The following is a 25,017-nucleotide window of genomic DNA, read 5'->3' on the forward strand; positions in this document are numbered from 1 at the left end:
TTAATATTTGGGTAGAACAGCCATAATCCCCCATTGAACACCATTTACTGTCAAAGATCTGAGACTCCAAAGAGGCCACACTACTTAAAGCTGACTTCATTCAACCTTCTCCACCTTTCCCTCCCCCATCATGTCTTATATGTCTGTCTGTGTTATTAGATTGTAAACTTCAAGAAGCAGGAACAGTCTGCTATATCTGTCTGTAAAGAAACATATATGTCTAGTATCACTCTACAAATAATAATAATGATAAAGGGCAGCGTGTTATCTTCTGATCCATATTGGAAGAACAGGAATAAGCAAGTTTACCCATCAGATTAAATATAAGTAAAACAACCTGGTCTAGCCTTGATGGGGAAGGAAGGGAAGAGTACTGGGGTTCATTGTTGGGGACAAAAGGGGATAAGGGGAAGAATGATGGGTCTGTCCATCTGAGGGTGGGGTAGAAAGCGTAAATTGGATTGGGGTTTTAGATTTTAATTGGCTTTCCAAATCCAAGCTGAAAGTGAGTTACAATCATATACAGGAGATAGTGAAAGTAAGGTGAAACTGCTGAGGTCTGTCCTAGGGTGTGGAAAGGAGGAGAATGGTAGGGTTCATCTAGGGTAGGAGAGAATGTGGGGGTCTCTCTGTTCATTGAGCCATAAGAATCTCACACTGAACAGAACTCAAAACATTCCCAAGATACCAAAGTTTTGGTTGCAAATCTGGGACACTCAGGGAAGGTGGTGCAGGCCCCCAGGGTGATTTTCCCTATAAAAATTATAATCTACTGAAAATATTTAATTCCTTTATATCTTAAAGTACATTCTTTAAGTTTCTGACCATTAAATATTTAGGATCCTTGTTCAAACAGATATGCAAGCAAGTGGAGAACTCGAATGCCCCATGGGAGAATACAGGTATAGGAGAAAGTGGGATGTTTGACCACAGACAAACAAAACCTGGAAAGATGGATCTTAAAAACACTTGTTATTAAAAACTTATCTGTTTTTTAACTGTATATTCATTGTTTCATTTCATTTTATTAATTTTTAGCTTGTATTATTATTCATTAAAAAAATGTTTTTTAGTTTTTTAATATTTGAGTTTTCGTGTACTGTTGGTTTTTGCTTTATCTGTGATATCTGTATTATCAACGTTTTAAATTAATGTTTATGTGCATATATCTGTTTTGTTGACTCTTGATGCAGGCCTAACGGCCGAAACACAACGGTTGTGTTGAGTCTTTTTTTCATCAATAAACAAGTGTCTTTAAGATCCATCCATATTTAGGATCCAAAAATATATATTTAAAAAAAAAAGCTTAAGCTGGCAGGTATCGCCCACAAAGAATAGAATTAAAATTCAGCTTTCGTTAGAAATCAAGGGTCATACTTGCATGTGGATGGGCATTTTCAACATGATGTCTAAATCCAACTTTGGATGTTTTGCTGAAAACATCCAAAAATCAAGTGGTGAGCATGGCCATTTTCGAACCTGAAGAACATCTATCATTTTGTTTTGAAAGTGACCACTTCCTAGACATTTTTAGTTATTTTGTGCTCAGTGCATTTTTCTTTTGTGACCATTTTGGGGAAAAAAAAACATCCAAGAGAAAAATGCATAAAAAGAAGCCATTGGGACATCTGAGGGTCAGCCTTCTTAGTAGACCGGCACAACAGACATCCCAGTAGAGTAGTGGAGCACCCTAGGGGGCACTACAGTGGACATCATATAAAAGGTCCCAGGTATACATTACCCCCTTATATTGTATGGTGACCCACTGGGGGAGTAAAGGGGGGGGGGGGTCATGCCTTAATCCCTCCAGTGGTCATTTAGGGCACCTTTTAATGACTTAGTCGTTATTGAAACAGGTCCAGACCAAAACGTCCAACTTTTAGCACTGAACATTTTGCTTTGTTCCATTATGGCAGAAAAACATCCAACTCCCACCCTTAACATGCCCCTGACATGCCCCCTTCTTTTTTTTTTTTATTTCTTTATTTATAAATTTCAAATATACATTTACAATTAGCAAATGCAGGAAAATCAAGCAATACACAGAAAAAAAAACATTCCTTCATCCTTACACATCAGTATCTTCAGAAATATACTTTGTTACTTAGTCCACATATAATTGATCAAGACACAAAGCAAAAGAAACCAGGAAATAAGAGTAATACTCAATATCTAAATCTGAGAGGGTAGATCCCCGAGCTCTACCAGCAGTTTCAGCTATCTACGGGTGTTCCCACAGGCTCTTCACTACCCCTTTCTTTAGCAGATATAAACTGTTTCAATTTTTCTGGTTCAAAAAACACATGGAGGGGCATAATCAAACGCAAACGCCTATCTCCATGAGTGTTTATCTCCGAGAACGGATCCGTGAAGGGGCGGGCCGAACCATATTTTCAAAAAAAATGGACGTTTTTGAGCTGGGCGTTTGTTTTTTTTTAGCGATAATGGAAACTAAAAACGCCCAGCTCAAAAACGTCCTAATCCGAGCCATTTGGTCGTGGGAGGGGCCAGGATTGGTAGTACACTGGCCCCCCTGATATGCCAGGACACCAACTGGGCACCCTAGATCAGTGCGGTGGACTTCAGAAAAAGCTCCCACATGCATAGCTCCCTTACCACGGGTGCTGAGCTCCCAACCCCCCTCCCCCAAAACCCACTACCCACAAATGTACAACACTACCATAGCTCTTAGGGGTGAAGGGGGGCACCTACATGTGGGTACAGTGGGTTTTGGAGGCCTCCCATTTACCAGCACAATTGTTACAGGTAGGGGGGGATGGGCCTGGGCTGGCTGAAGTGCACTGCGGTACCCACTAAAAGTGCTCCAGGGACCTGCATACACGCAGGCCTCTAGGACTTGTTGCTGTTGTATAACATTGGCACCTGAAGACTAATCTCTCCGAAAACATCCTTTATTGAAATAAGCACGTTTACTCACAGTTAACTGCAGAGGTTGTGCCCCACTGGCAACGAGTCTCCCTGGTACTGAGATTAGCAGTACTGTAAGTCAGAGTTGGCAGAATGCTGTACAATGCCCTCTTTCAGCCACATTCAAGGTAAGAACTAAGTTCTCTAACATGGCTAACACAGGAAAGGGAACTAAAACTGGCTTACAAAAATGGCCACTACCACATGGATTACAACAGGAAACACAACAGGGCACACTCTGACCCAGTAGGCAGGGGGGAAAGCACCATGGGAGAAGAGCCTACCAACTACCAACATCGTGAGACTGTAACACAAGCTAATGAAATCACGGAGCCCAATACCCTACACCCACCACAATGCAATGCTGATGTGACCCTGTAGTGCACCTGAGAGCCACATCTGACCCAGGGAAAGGCTGTGAGAGGATTGAACACATTCTGCTGTCATGGAGGTGGGTACGGCATTTGAGGCTGGCATACAGGCTGGGAAAAAAGTTTTTAGTTTAAATCTTTTTTATTGACAGTATCATAAAAAGTACAACATCTCAAAGCAGAACATAAGCGCCAGATATCAACATCGTAGCCAGTGTCATTATACAAGTTTTCATTTTCTCCCCACCTCCCAACCCCTCCCCCTTCCCCCCATACATATTCTATAGTGCCATCATATTCTACAGCCACCTTGCAGACGTAAAGCTGTGTCTTGCTGTGTAAAGAAAGATGCCATCAAAATAGTGCCTAACAAAGTGTCGGCCTCAAGACAGAAATCTGTCTAATAATTGAAGCAAACTGCCATTCAGAGTAACATATTGCAAAGGGCCTTGGCTGTTATCCCCTGCACCTAACGGTATCACCGCTATTACTTGATGTTTTATATTTCAACAAGTATTATGGATGATGCACCATAAAAAAAAAAAACCACCAGTCACAAATCACAGCAAAGTTAAAAGAAAGGAAGAAAAGAGATTAAAAAAAAAAATGGTTCTGACTAACAGCACACTACTAAGCTCATCATTTAAGTTTTAACAGTGTTCTCCCCTCCCTCCCTTAACCAAACTTACATTCACAGCAATCAAAACAACTCCCTCACCCAGAACCCCCCCCCCAAGGAGATGCCCGAACCCCCGATCTAAATACAAGGTGAGTGGCCTATATCTTACTCCACTCCTAAAGTGAATTTACCACCAAACTCCTCCCTCTAGCAGGCAAGCTTTGAACGTATGACCCCCAAGTTTCAAGAAACAATCTCCGCCGCCTGGGGGAACTGCCCACACCTCTTCTTTCAAATAACATAAATTCGTGCAGTTTGTTCCGCCAGTGCCAAAAATCTGGTGGAGAGTCTACCATCCACTGGCTCATTATAAGCCTCTTACCCACCAGACAGGCTTTCCGAATCAACTGACGGGCCGAACGCCCCTGCAAAATAAAAAGCTCATGTTTGTCCAGCAAAATCCCCATAGGGGAACATACCACTCTCGATCCCAAAAGGGATTCCAAATAATGGACTATGGAACCCCAAAATTGTCTTACCTTGTGACATTCCCATAAACAATGAAAAAACGACCCCGGAGCTCTCCCACATTTTCCACACAGGGGCGTTTCTGTCCCTCCCATCTTGAAAATCTGGGCCTTTGTGAGGTAGGCCCTATGCAAAATCCTATACTGACATTCACGCAATCCCGCATTCCCCGTCAGACCAGGAATTCTAGATGTCAACACATTAAAATCCAAAGAAAGATGCGGTCTCAACAAATCGCCCGCCCATCGCTGTCGAATATACTCTCGATCCCTTGATCCCAAAAACTTCCCCAGCACCCTGTGTAAGCCAGAAATAGAAAGCCGCTCCCCCTGCACCGAATGAAAAAACTGCCGCAGGAAGTGACTATGTCTGGACCCCAAAGCCAATTTGTCTAAGGAGGCCACATAATGTGTCAACTGGTTGTAAGCAAAGATGTTCCCCATGTCATAGCCCACACCCAGGGCTCCAAGATTTAACATTGAACCCTGCACAGTTAACACATGTTCTAACCTCGTTATGCCTTGCTGCGCCCATTTCCGAAAAACCACATTTTCCATACCCGGTTGAAATGACTTGTTCCCCCTGATTGGGAGGAAATCCGACACCCATCTGCTTAACCCAAACACCTTCATCATATCTCTCCAAAGATTCCGTAAAGGAGTCAACAATATGCTATCACGTAACAAGGCCGGAACCATCTTGCTGGGGGCTTGCACTAGAAACTGAAACTGCCAGGGTGCATAGTACTGACTTTCCAGTTGCCTACAAGTATAATCATCCCTTGCCAAGAACCAGTCTCCAAAATACCTCAAAAGGCATGCCCAGTTATAACGCCTCACATCTGGTAAACCAAGGCCACCCTCACCCCAGGATCCCATCAGAATGTTCAACGGGAGCTTAGCCTTTTTTCCCCCCCAACAAAAGCGCCGAAGCACTCTCTGAAGCAGTTTGAGATCTCCCCCCGCCAGATATATTGGTAACAACTGCATCACATACAACCATCGGGGGAATTCCACCATTCGAAACAACTGGATCCGCCCACAAAGTGACAGAGGAAGAGATATCCAAGCGCGCAACCTCTCCATAGTAGCCTGCAACAATCGAGAGACATTCAGGTGATACAACTCTGAGACCCGCATGGACAAGTGAAGACCTAAATACCTAAAAGATCCCTGCGCCCAATGAAGAGGAAACTCCGAGCCCCACTTCTGACGCACACTCTCCACAGAAGGCAACGCAAGAGACTTAGAATAATTGAGTCGGAATCCCGCGAAATCTCCAAATTCCCGAAAAAGATCTAGGAGAGCGGACAGAGAACTGTGTGGCTCAGTAAGATGCACCAACAAATCATCAGCAAAAGCTGAAAGGAGAAAATCCGAGCCCCCGATTGGTACCCCTTTAATCTCCGGATGTTGTATAATTTCACGAATAAGGGGATCCAGAGACAAGACAAACAAAAGAGGAGACAATGGACATCCCTGCCTTGTCCCCCTATATATCCTAAATAACTCTGAACACCTTCCATTCACCCACACATAGGCCCGCGGCTCCAAATACAAGACCTGAAGGGCCTCTAAAAAAAATCCCCCAAAACCATAGCGTCTTAACACAGCAAATAGATAGGGCCACTTCACCCGATCAAACGCCTTCTCTGCGTCGAAGCTGACTAAAAGCGATGACAACCATTTTTGGGCCACAACCTCTAAAGATGCCAAAATAGAACAAACATTTTTAACTGCTGTACGCCCCTTCACAAACCCCACTTGGGACACATCAACCAAAGACGGGAGTACCATCGCTAGCCTATTGGCTAAAGCTTTGGCATACAACTTAGCGTCTACGTTCAGAAGAGAGATTGGCCTATAGGATTCCGGCTCTGCCTCATTTTCCCCCCCCCCTTAGGAATTACCACAATCTGTGCCACCTTAAAAGTATCTGGGATCTCCTGGTTAGCCACCATTGTGTTGAATAAAGATATTAATGGCGCTTTGACCTGTTCAAAAACTGCTTATAAAACTCTATCCGATATCCATCGGGTCCTGGAGCCTTATGAGAAGCACTCTGCTGCAGGGCCAACATCAAATCTCCCTCAGTAAATGGCGCATTCAGCCGTTCCCGTTGACAATCAGAAAGCTGAGGTAAATCCAGATTATCCAAATACATGTTGCTATCCAAGTCCACATCCAAGTCAGGGGCATACAATGTTTTATAAAACCGACCAAAAGTATCTGCAATATCCTTGTCTGAACGCATCATCCGACCGTCCGATGCCTTCAACTGTAAAACACGACATGCACCTCCTTTCTTACGAACCATCCTGGCCAACAACCGCCCAGCTTTATTACCATGTTGAAACAAATGATATTTATAATAAAGCTGAGACTTAACTGCCCGTTGATGGAGCAATTCATTTAATTCATTTTGTGCTCCCAACAGAGCTTCCCTACACGAAGCAGTATGTAAGCGCCCATAAGATTTCCGCAACTTTTGTATCAATGTCTCGCTAAATAAGAAATAATATCCCCGCGTAATACAGCCTTTGCGGTTTCCCAAAAAAGAGCCGGTTGATCCACATGAATGCCATTATGGTGCACATAATCCTCCCATCTCTCCAACAAGTAGACCTGAAATTTCTGATCACGTACGAGCTCCAAAGGGTAGCGCCAAATCCGACAACACAGGCCGCCCAATTTACCAGTCAAATTCAACCAAACCAAAGCATGATCGGACACCGCGTATGGTCCGATCTCCGCCTGCTGCACCTGAGAAAAAATAGATCGGGAAACAAACAAATAATCAATACGTGACTGAGAGCCGTGTGCCCTTGAGAGGTGGGTATAATCTCGCTCCGAGGAATGCAGCACCCGCCATACGTCCACTAGATCTAAAGCCTTACACAACAAAGACAATGCCTTACAACCACCCCCTGACCTCTGTGCACCCGGATTTGATCTGTCCATCAGGGGATCAAACACCAAATTAAAATCTCCTCCCACGATCAGTTCCCCCCCAGCGTGCGGAGACAGCCTCCCGATCAAAGCTTGAAAAAAACTCCCAGTGAAAACATTGGGGGCACATACGTTGCAAAGCACTAGATGGTGACCAGCTAGCACTGCTTCAGCCAAAACCCACCGACCCTCGGGATCTGCTCTAACCGACTTGAGCTGAAGAGGAATATTTTTCCTAAAAAGAATCATCACCCCTGCCTTCCTCCCCACTGCGGGGGCCTCCACCAGAGATCCCACCCAACTACGTTTAAATTTGGCATGTTCACCGGAAGACAAATGTGTCTCTTGTATAAAAGCCACATCGGCCCTCTGCCTTTGCAGTGCCTGCAGTACCTTGGTACGCTTAATGGGCGAATTTACCCCCCCCCCCCCCCCCCCCCCACATTCCAAGAGACTATTTTAAGTGACCCCATTAAGCCAGTACTCATCTAATCCTGTAGCAAAATTTCTCAATCTCAAAAACAACAGAGGATGTCCCCCAGCCCATGGACATCCCCCCCACAGCCACCCGTTCCCACAACTCCTTCCCCAAAGAATATCCAGGCATCTCCTCAGCCTCCCTCCCCTCCCCCGCTTTCCCAGCCCCCCCCCCCACCCCCTGCCAACCCCCTCCCCCTCCCCCTCCCGTCCCCATACAAAAACCCTCATAGCCCCTGTGGAGCCGAATCACGCGCGCTCCCTCCCCTCCCACACAGTACATAAAACAGCATAACCCCCTCACTTAGTCTCTCACTCTGTAACCAATCCACTTATACACTCCCCACTCGCTCCTCACCCAAGTATAAATCATCTATCCCAACAGTTGTTGCAAGCCCATGAAAAACCACAGACCACCCAAAACCTCCAAGGTTAAACCAATCCCAAAATCCTCTTATTAAAATATAAAGTCCAACATAACTACATTAACAACGCACACTGGCATGCCTAAAAGGAACACTGGGCCCCAGCATTACACCAGATACCTGACCGTCCCAGCCAACCACTCAACTGCTCCTGCCCTAAGGGCCATCCAAACAGGGATCTTCATGCCGGCATCTCCACCTCCAAATCGTGTTGCATGAATTTCACCGCATCTTCTGCTGTTGTGAAGAACTTCTGAGATCCCTGATGCCAGATCTTCAAACGTGCTGGGTACAGTAAAGCAAATTGGATCTTTCTCGCAAATAGACGTTGACAGACATCGCGGAACGCCTTGCGCTGTGAGGACACTGCACTTGAAAAATCTTGGAAGCAGCGCACCACAGAGTTTTCATATTTCAGCTGCCCCACCTTCCTGATCGCCCGCAAAATGTCCTCTTTATGGGCAAAGTTCAAGACCTTAAATATCACCACCCTGGGGCGGGAATCCTCCTTCCGCACGGGCCCCAGCCTATGGGCCCGCTCCACACGCAAAGGGCCTGTAGTCAGCTGTAACTGTAAAACTTTAGGAAGCCAGGACTCCAAAAAGGAGCGCAAATCACCTTCTCTGATTGTTTCAGGCAGCCCCACCATCCGAATGTTGCTCTGACGAGACCTGTTCTCCAGGTCCTCCAATTTCGCTTCAAGGCGGTCTACCCGCTGCTTCAAAGCCGCTCCTGACCTCTCTTGTTGCTGCACTGAGTCCTCGACGTCCGATAACCTCTGCTTATATAGGGCGACCTCAGACTGGATGCTTCCCAGTTTCTCATCGATCCCCTGTAGCTGGTCAGCAATCCTCTGCAATTTTAGGTCCACAGACGCCTCCAGCATAGAAGAAACCTCCGCTGCCACCTCCGCAGCCCACGCGGAGCTCACTGTTTTAGGACTCCCGCTATCAACATCCGCCATCTTGGCTTCAGGTGCGCAACTCCGCGTCCCTTCTTTTTTTTCCGCATTTCGCCGCCATCCTCCGCTTGCTCTCCCGTTCCGCTTTCACAAAATCGATCCGTGCTCTGCACCCGATCACCTCTTTGGTCTGCAGAAACGGGAAACGCCGCAACACTGCTGGAATTTCGCAATTAAGGGCAGGTGAGGAGGGAGCTCCGCACGACGACAGCCTTCCTCTAGCCGTGCATCACGTGACCCCGGAAAAAAGTTTTTAAAGTGGGGGGGTTTTTGGTGGGAAGGGGTTAGTGACCACTGGGGGAGTCCGGGGACGTCATCCCCGATTCCCTCCAGTGGTCATCAGGTCAGTTGGGGCACTTTTTTGGGACTTGTTCATGAAAAAAAAGGGTCCAAAAAAAGTGACCAAAAATCGTGGTAAAAATGCCTTTTTTTTTTTCGATTATCAGCTGCAGACGCCCATCTCTCCTCGGCTGATAACCACGCCCCAGTCCCGCCTCCGGTACGCCTCCGACATGCCCCCATCAACTTCATTCGTTTCCGCGACGGAGTGCAGTTGGAAACACCCAAAATTGGCTTTCGATTATACTGATTTGGGTGCCTTTGCGAGAAAAACGCCCATCTCCCGATTTGGGTCGAAATATAGGCGTTTTTCTCTTTCGATTATAAGCTGGATAGTAAAGCATATTTAAAGAAATAATACACCTACATGCAAATTTTAGTTTAAAAGTGCTTCCTAGGGATAGGATCCGGGGCCTCATCCCCAGAAACTCTCTCCTCCTTCTCTGGGTGGATTTACTAATGTCCGGGAATACTTGTATTTTCGATCCAAAAAATTGAGAGGAAATAAATCTAAAGTAAAGTCTAAATACATGGTTCCTATCGGATTCAAATACAAAGGTTGCAAGAAGAGTCGTGCGTTCCGTTATTGTTTCTAAAGATGTTTCTAGAAATTGAGTTAAATTCATATCTGGAGCTTCCCCAGAAGCTGTTTTGGCTCCGGTAATATAATATGCCTTTGCAATTGGTGGCAAAGCTTCCTTTGGTATCCCCAAAATTTCAATAAAATATTTTTTCAGCATATCCGACGGAAGTATCAAAGGAGTTTTGGGAAAGTTCAGAAATCTTAGGTTATTACGCCTAAGTTGGTTTTCAAAGAATTCAATCTTTCTCGAGGCAACATCTTTTTCAAGTATTATATTACCCACAGTTGTCTGAAGATTCTGTATATTAAGCAAATTGGACTCACATTTATCCTCCTGAGCCTTTATCCTTGAATCCAAATTCTGCTGTTGCAATTTCAGTTCCTTCACTTCAGAATTAAATGAGCTGGAAATTTAAAGAAGGGATGAATTGAGAGTCTGGATAACTTCCCACAGGGCCTCAAGGGTTACTGCTGCCGGTTTCAAACTCACGCCGAGAACAGCCAGTGGAGCTGCCTGGACAGGAGAGGGCAGCAGATCCAAACCTCCTGCCCTCCGCTCCGATGTCATAGCGTTCGGCGTCGAATGATCAACAGGGCTGCCGCTAGCCTGCAGACCTTCCATCTGAGGCTCTCCTGTCGATTCCGATGTTCCCCCAGGTCTCGGCGGGGCAGATTGTTGAGGTGGACTTAAAGATGCCACCTCAACGCTAAGATCCCCACGCTGTTCTGGGGATCCAACTAAGGTAGGCGCTAGGGTTCCCGGTGTCTGAAACGCAAAGGTCTCCAAAAGTCGTTTGACGAAGCGTCTTGGTACCAGCGGGGCTCGGGGCGGCTTTAGCCCCTGATTTCCCTTTTCTTTTCACCATAATAATGGTGAAAAAGAACAAGACGCTGCAAAATAGCAATCTGGTCTCCGGAAGCCTCAGACAACATACCCTCCCACGGACGCCATCTTGATAGACTAGCACATGCCCCCTTATCTGGATTCATTGCAGATGTACTACATTAAAAAAAACGTCTTAAAATGTGTTTCAAAAATAGTGATTTGGGCATTTTTGCAAGAGAAATGTCCGTCTGCTGCTTTGTGACATTTTTTGGATGTTTTTTTCTGTTTCAAAAATGAGCCCTATACTCTACTTGTAGATTATAAACAATAAATAAGTGGTTCTGCATTAATTATTTTTTAATCTTCCAGTTTATGGTTTTTTATATTATGCATAGGGTAAGAACACACTTTTCTACTTGGCTACAGATGTGAAATTATATGGCGATAGCTCTAAATATCTTTTAAATTTACCTCTCTGTTTTTACTTCTCTCCCCTGTATTCTCCCTTCTTCACCCAACGTGTAATTAAACTCTGGAATTCGTTGCCAGAGAAAGTGGTGAAGGCAGTTAGCTTAGCAGAGTTTAAAAAGGGGTTGGACGGTTTCCTAAAGGACAAGTCCATAAACCACTACTAAACGGACTTGGAAAAATCCACAATTCCAGGAATAACATGTATAGAATGTTTGTACGTTTGGGAAGCTTGCCAGGTGTCCTTGGCCTGGATTGGCCGCTGTCGTGGACAGGATGCTGGGCTCGATGGACCCTTGGTCTTTTCCCAGTATGGCATTACTTATGTACTTATGTACTTCTCTCCCCTGCATTCTCCCTTCTCTGTTACACTTCAGGAGCTGTAATGAAGACTTTCTGAACTGTTGCTCATAGAGCTGATTGATTTTTTTTCTGCTCACCAGAATCAATCAGCTTAACAAAATGTCTCTTAGCAGACGGGTATCCTGAAACCTCAGAGGAGAGAAATTGATGAGTAGGGGGTCCTGAATCTTTCCACCACTGTGCTGTTCTAGGCAAGGTGAGGTCATAAAGCTTCAACAGCCAGCTAAACTATTCCCAAGTAGAACTTTAACAGCAGACTCTCAATTCTTAATCCAACTCTTCTTTAATGTAGCAATCATAACAAATAAAATCAACTTACATTTCAGTTGCTTGGAAAGAATTGTTGTCTTCTGCAAATAGAGTCCATATCTAGCCATCTCAGAGGCAAGGAGATGGCCAGAATCTCAGCCTAGCTGAGAGAAAAAGCTGTAAAACTCAAAGGGAAATATTGAGAAACAATTGGGAATAAATGGTGAAGAATTTTGATGAATCACAGCAGATTAAGAAGAAATCAGTCCCAGAACAGCTGCTAATCATAAAGGTATGCTAGCAAGACTGGAACCCTCTCACACAGCTCACAGAGGGAGAAAAGGTGGACTGGCTGTGGCCCATAACTAAGAGCCAATAGGGAAGCTCACAAGACAATCACAGAAAATTGCAAACTACAGGGATAGCAGCCCTAATACATAGTGCTATCTATTACGCAGATAATGCAATTGAATACAAATAATACTCATACAAAACATTCAAAACAATACACCCTGCTGCCACGAATATGGGTGCAGGACAACCACTGCCAACCCTGTGCCAAAAATGACTCTCTCTATTATTCTGTCACCACCACCTCATACTGAAGCTAGTTTTTCCCCTTCTGTTACCAGCAGCCCCATGCTGGAGCCTGTTGACAGTAGCCCAAAGCATGAACTGGTTTCTCCTGACCTTCTGTCACTATTGCCCCTGCATTGGAACTCAATCCTCCTCCAGCCCTATCCTAGTCTCAGTTCCTCCCCTTCTCCTGCTTCATCTAGTCCGGTACATAGTCATCTCTGCTACTTCTTCTCCCACTGGCCCTTCTTTTGGCCTGTGTAATTGTGACTGTCATGTGTCCTTGGGCTATCTTCTTTATGGCATTGGGTTTGTGATGAGGTATATGAGACCATATTGTACCACATGCGCCTGAGACCAGTGCTAGATGGGGAGGCAGCACTTTTCCAGTGCCCTGACTTTGTGGATGTCAGCACTACCAATCCTGAGCAGTGAGTCAGAAAAGAAAAATCCAGGCAAACATTGGTTTGGTGTTCAAGCAGACAATGATTTACTGGTGAATTCTTGGGAAAGCAGAAGCAGCCATAGGAGAGAACAAATCAATCCAAGTAAGTCTGAGTGCAGTTCCAAATTTGGGATCTTAAAGGAGTATGAACCAGACTGGTAGAAGTGAATTCTCAGATCTTCTTTTCTCTGGAAGACCCTCCAATCCAATTTCCTGCAGGTTAGGATAAACACCAGTCCAGAGTACATTCAAATTGCTTCTTGTAGGCCAGCTTCATCACCAAATTGACCTATTTCTTACAACACTCTCTCTCCTTCCATATTTTGTTCTTCATACTCCATCAGAGAATAATTCCACTATTCAAGTCCAAAATCCAAAACCTTTTGGCCTCTTCTCCCAGGTCTTAGACATGCCTGGACCCCACAAAACAATTCCCTCATGCCTGAGTGCTGCTGCTGAGCCCCAGCACATACCTAAAGAAGCATAGGGAAGACATACAACACCCAAACTCACATTTAATTTTTGACAGCCATACTCATTCCCTGACACCTCCTTCTGTAGAGTATCATGAACCTCTACTCCTCCTCTGGGAAGGCTCATGCAAGATATGGGGGCCATGTGCAGAGATTTATTATGGAGCCTCATCTGTATGAGCCACAGGGCAGAAAAGTGGGGCCATGTGTTGCTCAATGGTAGGGCTGGACCATCTTTTCTCACACTAACATTGTTACTTCAGAGCCTGTGTAAACTCTATTTAATAAGGAGAAACTTCTGAGCTTGCTGCAATCTCGCACTAGTATAAAAAGGGCCATGATTAGAAAACAGCTTGGGAATGTTTTTGTTCAGGAGCAATCAAGTATGCTGTGTCCCTTTCCCTGCCTGACCCAAAAAGAAATGAGTCATGATTTCACTGCATCTCTGACACTCACATATACTCATTATATATGGAAGTCCCTCTTTTGACTGCAGTGGCATGGGTTTATGTATGATTTCAGCCCTATAATGATATGCTTATAAAAACAGGAATGAACTGGGGAGGGGGGTGGAATGGAATTGTGAGTCATGTCTTTTTGGCATGTACAGTACATAAGACAGCCTAGTACTGAGTAACATAAAAAAAGAAAGTCAGATACAGAAACTGTGATTCATCTTATTTCCATTTGCTTAGAACTCTCCTTGTTCTGCCATTGCCAGACAGTCTGTACCAATCTCTCTATCACTCGGTCCACATGGCCTATCGTACAGTAACAGCAGTTTCTCTCAAGCCAATAAGCTGACTGTTTTGTTGATTTTTCCTAGATGACTTGACTGGAAACTTTCATGAGCGAGATGTTAAATGGACGTTCAGGGCATAGAGGTGCTACCAAATGAGCCATGGGTACAAGCAAGCAGTGCAGAAATATCAGTGATGTAGAACTTCAGAGCTAATTCTATAACTGTGCACCTACAGTCAGGAGCTTGGTCTATAAAAGGGGATGGGACTTGATATACTGCCTTTTTCAGTGGTTACAATCAAAGCAGTGTACATATTATACATAGGTGCTTACTTTGTACCTGGGGCAAAAGAGGGTTAAGTGACTTGCCCAGAGTCACAAGGAGCTGCAGTGGGAATTGAACCCAGTCCCCCCGGTTCTCAGGCCATTCACGTTAATTTAATTTAAAATGGTATTTATATCCCGCTTGTTTCAAAATAAGATTCAAATGCCCTACAGAAATAAAAATTACAAAAAATTAGGTTCCCCAGAGGCCGAAACCTTGGAATCCATTAGGCTTTCTGCAAAGGCTGTTTCAGCCTGCATTTATTTAAACCATTTTTGAAGGAATTCAATAAGTGGTGCTGAAAATTCAGTGCCCAAAAAACTCAAGTGCTAAGAGCTATTCTATAAAGGGATCATGCCCTTTATAGAATATCATTCAGCACGGATCCTGTGCCTTACTTTTGGGCACTGTATTTATGCCTGCTAAAAGCAGGTGGAAATGCTGGCACCCAACCTAGGTGCACTTCGGACAAATTCTATAAATCTGCACGCAACCTTTTGGAACACCCCTCCTGACATACCCATGGCCACACCCCCTTTTCAGATATGTGCGAATGCTTTATAGAATAGCGTATAGCGAGTTGTGCACTCAAATTTGTAAGTCTGCCAATTAACAGTAATTGGTCATTAGCACCCAATCATTGACGTTTCCGAGCTCATTAGCCAATTTATTTGGACGTGCATCTTTGATTTCATGCATATGGAAATTTGGGCACAATATATAGAATTCAGGGGTTTATGACCTTAGAACCAAAAAGAAAACCCTGAATAAATTCTGGTTCAAGGTGAAGCAGAGCACCTTTTCACCAAACTAGATTGAAGACAGAGGGGGACATTCTAGAAATAGCGCTGAAATGTAGGTTCTGAAAAGATCGGTGCTCAAACAGTACTCTAAAGGGAGCCCAGCCTTTATAGAATACCAGCATAGCACGCAGGTGGCACCTAACTTTGGGTGCCAGACTTACGCCTGCCAGGTGTAAGTCCGCACCCAAAGTTAGATGCGGTTCAGCCAAATTCTATAACTTGGCACTTAACTTTTGGAAACACCCATGACCCGTCCATGCCCCTCCAATGGCCACGCCCTCTTTTTTTATGGTTTGTGAGAACAGTTAGGCACCAAGTTAAGTGGCCAGTTGGTGCCTATTGCCTTATTAAGATGAATGCAGATCTTGGATCCACACACAAATTCTGACTCCTAACGCTTGGCGATATATATATAGAACCTGGGGGAGAGTGTTTACTCCCTCTATAGGTTTACAGGTGTTTTGGACCTTTTAGTCAGCTCCCAGTCCTCAAGTTGCTGAAAATAACTTTCTGGTTTCTAGCACCACTTTTAGCAGTTCTAGAAACCAGTCTGGAATCTCTACCTCTGCCAGCCTGCTCCATAAGGAACTCTGGGCCCCTTTTAACAAGCTGTGGCAAAAGGGGCTGGTGCTGGTGTCGGCACGTGTTTTACATGCGTGCTGAGCAGGGCTGCCAAGAGAGGGGGCAGGGGGGCAAAATTCCCTGGGCCCGCGCCAGGGTCAGGCCGCCGGCGCTGCAGTCCCCGGTCTCACCTGCCTGCCTCCACGGCTCCGGGCCCCCTTCAATGAAAGCGGCAGTCCCAGATCACCTCTCTTCTGGCCTTCCCTCCCTGTGTCCTGCCCTCGTGGAAACCGGAAGTTACATCAGACGAGGGTGGGACACAGGGACGGAAGGCCAGAAGAGACACGATCTGCGACTGCCGCTTTGAATGAAGGGGGCCCGGAGCCATGGAGGCAAGCAGGTGAGACTGCGGACTGCAGCGGCGGGGGGAGTGACGGGGGGCGGAGGCGGGGCAGTGGGGGGGCAGCCTTGCCCCGAGCCTGGCCTAGTCTCTCGGCGGCCCTGGTGCTGAGCCCCCCTTTTACCACAGCTAGTAAAAGGGAAGTCTTGCTTTCCTGCAGAAAATGGCCATGCAGCAAGTAAAGCACTAGCTGGGTGGTCATTTCAGGGGGGAGCCCTTAATGCCACCCACTGAGGCCATGGTAAGGGCTCCTACATTAACCCAGTGGTAACCGGGCAGTACATGGCACTGCCTGATTACCGCTGTGTACACTCCAGCGCTACAAAAATAAATTTTTGTAGCACCGGAAATGATGGGGCTCTAGGGGTGGTAAGTACCACCGGGCTGCTGCAGTAGCCCAGTGGTACTTCCTGTATAGCGAGCGGTAAGACCACATTGGGCTTACCGCCGCTTAGTGGGATAAACATAAAGGAATCCTGCTCAGAAGGAAGGGATCCCCAGAAGCTTAGCCGGTGGTGGGAGGCAGGGCTGGTGGTTGGGAGGTGGAGATAGTGCTGGGCAGACTTATACGGTCTGTGCCAGAGCCGGTGGTGGGAGGCGGGGCTGGTGGTTGAGAGGTGGGAATAGTGCTGGGCAGACTTATACGGTCTGTGCCAGAGCCGGTGGTGGGAGGCGGGGCGGGTGGTTGGGGGGCGGGGATAGTGCTGGGCAGACTTATACGGTCTGTGCCCTGAAAAAGACAGGTACAAATCAAGGTAAGGTATACACAAAAAATGGCACATGTGAGTTTATCTTGTTGGGCAGACTGGATGGACTGTGCAGGTCTTTTTCTGTCGTCATCTACTATGTTACTATGTAGTAAAAGGAGCCCTCTTTTAGTTATGCCTTTTGCACTTCAGAGTGCCCACCTGTGGCCTCACTTTCTCTCAGATGGGCCAGGCTCTAGACTCAAAATTCATCATAATCTCGCCCCTGGGCATCATAATGAGCCTCAACTCAGTTTCACCAGTATTGCTGACCATTAGCTCTGACAAGGCAAAATCCATCAGTATGAAACAAGAATACTCATTATCCCTGTATATGCACACAGGATACAGAAATCAGCCCAACTGTATTGGACAACTCTTTCCCGACTAAGGAATTTTCTTTGGCACAACGCAAGTGCTGAGACTAGCAATAATGGTAAATATGAGACACTGAGATCTTCTCCAATATAATCTGGCTTAGGAGCAAAGTTCATTCCTGTCATGAACTGTGCATAAGTGCACTACTTGGAGACATTGCCCTGAAGGTCACTTCTCTGAAATCACAGTAGCTTCACAGTCCCATTTTTTTTTTAAACTTCATTAAAAGCATATGTCCAGTTATAGAGTTTAGCACTTTCTGCTGGATTCTATATATTGCTTCTAGCATTCAGTGCTTCTGTAAATGAAGCGTATTCCATAACAATGCGTGTAACTTAATTGGCTTAACAAGCCAATCAGCGTTGTTAACAGTACTTAACAAGCAATAATAAGCACTAATTGGCAATAATTAGAATTTACGCACAACTCGCTAAGTGTATGCTGTAACTCACTGTGCCTAAATTCTAATGCACACATCCAAAAAAGGGCATGGTTATGGGCGAGGAAATGGGCAATTTGTGGGTGTTCCCAAATTTACGCACGTTGTTATGGAACATGGCCCAGTCCGTGTAAATCTACATGCAGGGATTTACGGCATGTTTTCATTGGTGTAAGTGAACGCACATAAGTTTAGGTGCTTGGATATCAACTAATCATATCTACATACCATGCTTTTATCTTATAGAATACACTTAGGTGAAAATGATTTCTGTGCAGATTTTCCAGGCGCCATATATAGAATCTCTCTCTTTGTGGCCAATGCCATCATTGGCCTTCAGGGAAACATTCTTTTTATCATATCTTTATTTACTATAGTGCCCTTTTATCAAACTGAATAAAAAGTGGCCTTAGCATGTGCTTACGTGGGTCGTACATAACTATTGCCATACTGGGACAGACTGAAGGTCCATCAAGCCCAGCATCCTGTTTCCAACAGTGGCCAATCCAGGCCACAAGTACCTGACAAGATCCCAAAACAGTACAATACATTTTTATGCTGCTTATCCCAGAAATAAGCAGTGGATTTTCTCAAATTCATTTTAATAATGGCTTATGGATTTTTCCTTTAGGAAGCCATCCAAACCTTTTTTAAACCCCACTAGGCTAACTGCTTTTACTACATTCTTTGGCAACAAATTCCAGAGTTTAATTACAGGTTGAGTGAAGAAATATTTTCTCCTCTTTGTTTTAAATTTACTACTTTGTAGCTTCATTGCGTGCCCCCTAGTCCTAGTATTTTGGAAAGAGTAAACAAGTGATTCATGTCTACCCGTTCCACTCCACTTCACTCATTATTATATAGACCTCCCACATGCTACAGCCATTTTTCCACTCAAATAAAATGGTCGATTTTTCTCTTTCAGGCGTTAAAGGCCACACACTGATTTTCCCATGAGCACTTGGACATTAGCATGTGAGTCCCTACTACCACCTATTTTGTAGGCGGTAAGGGCTAACGCACTAACTATGTGTTAATCGGTGTAGCTGTGCTGACCAATTAGCACAGAAAACACCTACTCTCTGCCCCCAACCCACCCCCTGCACTAAAAAATACATTTTATTTTTTAGCATATGGGTAACCCTGCGGTAAGTCCTTTTTTGCTGTGATAAGCCTTAGGCACCTACATCTGCATTTATAAATGTACGTGCAAGTACATACAGGAGAAGTACCCACACAAATAGCAGTTGCAAATCTGTGTATGTACTTCTCCCAAGTTCATTTTTATTTTCCCTTTGAAAACTGAGTTAAGTCTATTGGTAATAGCTACTGGACCTACAGACTTTTCACAGAAACATTGTTTGAAAGTTGCCCCCTAGAAGTCCAGCATATTTGATCTCCACATTATAAATGTCTGGTTCTCGCTTATCTAACCATTTTGTCAAAATGCAGCATTTGGCAATGAAAAATCATTTTAGCAAATAATTTGTGGTTATTTGTTAATAAATGTACTTTCTTCTAAGTGGCCCAGAATACAAAAATGATTGTTATCAGTATCTTTGTACCATTTATTATAGCCATATTCCCCAAATTGTTGGAGCACTCCCACAAGCAGTGCATTAACGTAACATTGTTTGCTTTGCATCTCAGACATTCTCCAGACTCTGTTATACCAGATTTATATGCTTTCAAAACCGAAAAAAAATTACTCTGTCCATAATTTGTAGCTGGGGTTCTTACAAGGCTAAATTTTCAGTGGTATTTGACACCAGTGAGCAACATTTGTACCTCGCCTCTTCATGTAATTCCACCTTTAAATCGTTTTGCCGTATCTCTCAACAATCTATTTCTTATGACTTTGCAATGTAATGAGTCTCTATAAATTCTAATTAAGGGACTCTTTTACTACAGTGTGATAAATATTTGCACTTACTGCAATTTAGTACAGCATCTACCCATGCAGTTTTGTTAATGTTGATGTTCAGTTAATGTTATATTCCCCTCAACATCTTAAAATAGGTTCAGAGTGGATTACAATTCAAGATAAAACCAGTCTACAGAACTGAGAGTTCACAATATGATCAATTAATATAGAATAAACGCATAACATCAATAACTAAATAGAAAGCATGTATTTTCTGAATAAGTTTGTCTTTAGAAATTTGCGAAATGGTAAGTGATTGAGATTTCACCAAGATTGATAGGGAATTCCAAATCTGAGAAGCTTGATAAGAAAATAAAGCCATAAAAGATTTCTTTGAACATAGACCCCTATAGGAGAAGACTAGTAAATTTAGATTATTAGGGGTACCATACTTACCCCCCCCCCCCTCCCGTTTACTAAGCCGCACTAGTGGCTGCCATGCACCAGTGCTGACACAGCCCATTCATAAGTACATAAGTAATGCCACACTGGAAAAAGACCAAGGGTCCATCGAGCCCAGCATCCTGTCCACGACAGCGGCTAATCCAGGCCAAGGGCACCTGGCGAGCTTCCCAAACGTACAAACATTCTATACATGTTATTCCTGGAATTGTGGATTTTTCCCAAGTCCATTTAGTAGTGGTCTATGGACTTGTCCTTTAGGAAACCATCTAACCCCTTTTTAAACTCTGCCAAGCTAACCGTCTTCACCACGTTCTCCGGCAATGAATTCCAGAGTTTAATTATGCGTTGGGTGAAGAAACCTATCTCCAATTTGTGTTAAATTTACTACACTGTAGTTTTATTGCATGCCCCCTAGTCCTAGTATTTTTGGAAAGCGTGAACAGAAGCTTTCCACCTGGTCTACTCCACTCATTATTTTATATACCTTTGGGCTAGCACGGGTTAGTAAACAGGTGGGTTAGAAATCAATATATTTAACTTAGAATACATATAGCAACAAGCCACTCCCTGCAGTATCTTATAGACAAGATAGCAGAACTTGAAAAGGATCCTAGCCTCCACTAGTAATCAGTGGAGTTTTTCATACAATGGGGGAAGTATCAAATCTGCCTAAGCCACAGATAAGATGGATCATAGTATTCTGGATGGTTCTAAGTTTTCTCAGCAAATATTTCGAACCACCAAGGTATATAATATTACAATAATCAAGTTTTGAAAGAATCAACATTTGTACTAACAATTGCCCAGAAACATTTTTTTACAAGACAATCTGAGAATCCCAAGACATATTGAGCCTCTTTTATCAAGCCACGTTAGTGGTTTCAGCACGGCAATGCCAACAGAGCCCACTCAAAGCCCATTATGATCTAACAATACTCCTAAAATTTTCAAAGATTTTTCCAATTTATAAGTTAAAACATTCAATGATATAAAAGAAGGCTTCAATGAGATATCTTGGTTGTCAATCAAAAGTGACTTAGTTTTCTCACTGTTAAGTTTCAGGCGATTATTAAACATCCATGTTGCTATTATAGCCATACAATTCTCTATTTGCTGAACTACGTTTATCATGTCTATATCTATTGCAATCAAAATAATAATATCAGCGTAAATGTAAGCTATAACCAGCTGCTTCTAATTGATAACCCAGTGATGCCATGAGGACTGGAGACAAAGGAGAACCTTATGGGATCCCCCCCCCCCCCCCAAACCGCACCCCAGCTCTTCAAATATTCTCCTTTCAGCTTCACAGGATAAGACCTTGCTGACAAAAAGCTTTGAAACTAATTTAAGATATTCCCTGTTAAACCAATATTACTCAAAATATTTAATAGTAGAATATGATCTACAAGATCAAACCTTAAAGGGGGAAATTCTATAAATGGAGCTCAAAAATAGATGCTGGAAAAAACTGGTGCTCAACGCTATTCCATAAAGGACATGCACCCTTTATAGAATAGCGCTTAGCGCCGATTCTCATGCCCTAACATTAGGTGCCAGACTTATGTCTGCTGAAACCTGGTATAAATGCTGGCACCCAAGTTAGGTATGTACACTTGCAACTTTTCAGAATGCTTCTGACACGCCTATGCCCCATTTAGAGAAATATGCTATGGGAGTTAGGCACCCTGCCTTATAGAATAGCATGCAGCCAGACGCATGTGCAAATTTTAATGCGTGCCAATTTTCATCAATAATTGGTTGTTAGAACCCAATTACTGATGATTTTGAGCTTGTTATTCAATTACATTGTGTGTGCATCTCGGCCATGAGTGCAAATCTGAGCACTATTCCCCCAAATTCTATATATGGCGCCTTAAGTTGTACGTGCTAATTTGGCCACATGGCCAAAGTGCACACACAACTTAATTAAAAAGCCAATCAGCACCATTAAATGGTAACTTAACCAAACAGCAGCAGTAATTGGTTTTAATTAGAATTTAAACGCACAACATTCTAAGTGTAAATTCTAATGTGCACAGTTGAAAAAGGGGAATGGCCATGGGCCTGGAATGGGCAGGTCATGGACGTTCCAAAAAAACCCAGATTGGGTTATAGAATACACCCGATCTGCACCTAACTTGGCAGGTATTTAGGGCTGGTTTTAGGTGACCTAAATGGGTGCGCCTAAATTTTAGGCGCAAGAACAGCACATGAACATATTCTATAAACTTTAAGCATAGTTTATGGAATCGCTCTAACCGCGTAATTTTCCGGTGCCAATTTTTAAGGTGCCATATATAAAATTTCCCCTTATGTATAGAAAACAGGGTTACTGTATGGTGAATGCAGTGGCAGTGTGGATGCACTTGCCAGATCTTACACAGGAGATGTCAAGTACTTCCACACTGTCTGCATCAGTGACAGTAATGATAAATTACTAGGGCTGCATTTCAATTAAAATTTTAATTGTGATTAACCATGCAATTAAAGATATGTTACCGACAACCTCCAACCCCCCTCGCCCCCTACCCCCACTGCAGCTCCTTGTGACTCTGTGCAAGCCACTTAACCCTCCATTGCCCAGAGTCAAAAGAAGCTGCAGTGGGAAAATAAATATGTAACATACCTTTATTCACATGATTAATCATGATTACAAATTTTAATCAAAATTCAGCCCTAAATAAATTAAAGAATAAAAAGGAATGAAAAGATAAGAAATACAAAATACAAGGACAAATTACAAATTAAAGAATCTAAGACAACATGCAGAATAGCTATAAGCAGCCTTACGGTTCAGAAGTGCAGCCCTATAAATTACCGTGCATTAACTACAAATTGCTCCGTCTGCCACCAGGCCCTCTGCATTAAAATCGGCAGTGCCTCAGCTCTGTTTGGAAAGGCAGATCGCCTCCCTTTGGGCTCTCCCTGTGTCCCGCCCTTGCGGAAACCGGAAGTTACATCAGACGAGGGCAGGACACGGTGAAGGAAGGCCCAAAGGGAGGCGATCTGCCTTTCCAAACGGAGCTGAGGCGCTGCCGATTTTAATGCAGAGGACCCGGTGGCAGACGGAGCCGAGGGCAGGCAGGTGAGACCAGGGACTGCAGCGGTGTCGGGGGGGCAGGGGCGTCAGTGGTGGGGGGCAGCCTTACCCCGGGCCTGGCTTAGTCTCTCAGCGGCCCTGTTGTTGTGGTATTTTTGTTAAAAATGTAACTTTTTCCATTATTCTCTATGGAGAACTTCTTTTTCAAAATGGAAATTTTTAAAAGTTTATTTATGGTCCATGCTGCAAAACATTCTGTGTTCTGAGACCTGATTGTCTAGCAGATGTCAGCTGGTGACTCAGAGTCACTGTCTCCCTTAGCAACAGCTTACCTGGGAATGGGGAGAGGGGATGAAGACACCGAAGACTGAGGATTTTTACGTTTGTACCCCGCACTTTCCCACTCATGGCAGGCTCAATGCAGCTTACATGGGGCAATGGAGGTTTAAGTAACTTGCCCAGAGTCACAAGAAGCTGCCTGTGCCTGAAGTGGGAATCGAACTCAGTTCTGCAGTTCCTCAGGACCAAAGTCCACCACCCTAACCACAAGGCCACTCCTCTGTGAGGGACCTCTGACTGCATGATAAGATTTCTGAGCCAGAAAGAAGTTGAAAGTTAGTTTTTCTGCAAGTTCTTAAGTACTGAGTGAAGGTAAAATGAGCTGGAACTGAAAGGTGTGGGATTTGTTCAGGAAAACTCTGAAAACTGATTTTTTTTGTTACTTGTGATTTTTTTTGTTACTTGTGTGCTGTTTGAAAGTTTGGTAATTAAGTCGGAGGGCGAGAAACCAATTGTATGACTGTGTGAAACAAGTTTGTTTAAGTGAATTAATCCCAGTTAAGCCACTAGGAAAACTGGTCTCCATGCCTTAAGGTTGGGTCTGGGGTATTGCAGCTCGTGTGTTCTGCATGATTTGCTAGTGTGCCAGTGTGGGAGTTTGTACCCTTTTGGAGAGACCAAGTTGTATGGGCAGTGTGACTGCAGTGTTCAATGAAGAGTGCCCTTCTTTAGTTAGGGTACTCAGGAAAAGAACAGAACTATTTAGGGTTGCAAAATTATCATTTATTTGCTCAACTAGAAAACAAGATAACTTGTTCAATAGTTATCTGAAGGTTTCACTGTTGTTCTAAAGGTGTATTACTGTACCTGTTAAGAGATTGTAACTGCTGGTTAATGTTCCAGTACAAAAATTGTTTAAATTTATGTTTATGCAACAAAAGAACCAATTTTGTTAACACCACCACATTTTCTATACCCCAAATTGGGTTTAAAATTTTTTAAAAAGTAACTTGTACTTACCATCTGACTGGTTACTAGTCATAAAACCATTTTAATTTCCTTTCCTCTCCATAGTTTAGAACTTTGGAGACAAGGTTAGTTTAATTGTCTCTGAGCTCAGAGGTGAACTGCGAGCTTGAGGTATTCAGCCACAGGTAATGGTAGGACTCACAGGGCCCTCTGAGACTCAGCAAGCTACATTACCATTAGCTATTCCCAATTGCTTTTGCTCTATAGGGTGCCTGGATTCAAAATGGCACATTTGACCCATAGTGTTACTCTCACAGTAGAAAAAAAACCCTCAAAGGCTAAGAAAAGTCTTGATGACGGTTTTTATACTGGACATTATTTCTATTGAATAGAATCCACAGTGTGAACTTTGATAAATAGCTTGA

Source organism: Microcaecilia unicolor, chromosome 1 (genome assembly GCF_901765095.1).
Source record: "Microcaecilia unicolor chromosome 1, aMicUni1.1, whole genome shotgun sequence".
NCBI classification, from domain to species: Eukaryota; Metazoa; Chordata; class Amphibia; order Gymnophiona; family Siphonopidae; genus Microcaecilia; species Microcaecilia unicolor.